Source organism: Pygoscelis adeliae, unplaced genomic scaffold (assembly GCF_000699105.1).
Source record: "Pygoscelis adeliae isolate BGI_AS28 unplaced genomic scaffold, ASM69910v1 Scaffold390, whole genome shotgun sequence".
Lineage (NCBI taxonomy): Eukaryota > Metazoa > Chordata > Aves > Sphenisciformes > Spheniscidae > Pygoscelis > Pygoscelis adeliae.
In genome coordinates, this window is record NW_008823921.1 from 449,813 (window position 1) to 450,913 (window position 1,101).

General features: G+C 60.9%; 1 protein-coding gene across 1 annotated transcript in view; it reads left to right on the forward strand.

The window, feature by feature from the left end:
* The window catches only part of PLLP (plasmolipin), a 4,497-nt gene that overhangs the window by 1,662 nt on the left and 1,734 nt on the right, over positions 1-1,101 (forward strand). The gene's annotated exons all lie outside the window — the stretch shown is intronic.

Here is a 1,101-nt window from a genome sequence, read left to right on the forward strand (position 1 = left end):
CCCTGGGCATGGCTGAGCCGGTTGTGACACGGGAACAAACGCTCAGGGAAGGGCCAGGGAAGGATGCTGCCAGGGGGTGCCTTGCAGGAGCATCAGGAAGGAGGCAAGAGCAGGAGAAGGGACCCTTCAACCCCAAGCCTGGTCCCACCTCTCCGGTGCCCCTGCTTGGGCTGTACCGTTTCCTTTGGCAGCAGTGTTAAACGCTGGCACAGCTCCCATCCACCGAGACCCACTGCTCCCCACAACCTCTCTCCTAAGGGCTCCTGCTTTTCTCCCCCCAGCAGCCGGAGCAGGGCAGCTCGCGCATGCCACCTCCCACTCCCGGAGCACACCAGGCTTTTTCCTTTCCATGTTTCTCCCCAACACATATCTTGCGATCACGAGTGTTGGAAATGGATGTGACAGACAAGGAGGCATTGTTGGGGCAGCTGAGCACCAGGGCGTTGTACTCGGGCAGGACAAAGGCCGTTGTGTTTCTTCCGTGACAATAAGCAATGAGGGCTTACGCAGGGGCAGAGCGGCTTTCCAAAGAGCCCTTCTCCTCCCCACCGGTGGGAGATGACTCCGCGGTTCCCCTGCCAAAGCGGAGGTGAGCGCAGGAGCCGGGCGGTGCTGGCAGCTTCACCAGCTCTGCCCAAAGAGATCCCAACCCCAGCGGGGAAACAGAAGATGCCGCAGCTGCATCTGGGGCACGTTCTCACCCCAGCCTTGCCATGGGGATCTCCCTGGGACGTTCGGTCATGCAGGGAAACGCGGAGGGTGCAGGGCTGGAGCCGCCTTGCTCTCCGGCAAGCGGGTTCGAGACTCCCTGCTTTGTTCTAGTCCAGCCGGGAGGCGAAGAAGGACGGTGAAGCAGAGCCCACCAGCACCTGGCCGGCTCTGTGTCCCGGTGCACGGGCTGCGGTTGAGGCTGCAGAACCGACAGGGCAAGTCACGGAAAGCGCCATTTGCTTTGCAACACCCTTTCTTTTCCAGGCCCCATCGCTACGTGCTGGTGCCCCATCCTCTGCTTGCTCCATCATGGGTTAGGGGCCTTCAAAATAAAAAAAAAAACCTGCAAACTTGCTGCTGTGGCTGCTCCAACGAGTTCCCGGGGGGGGG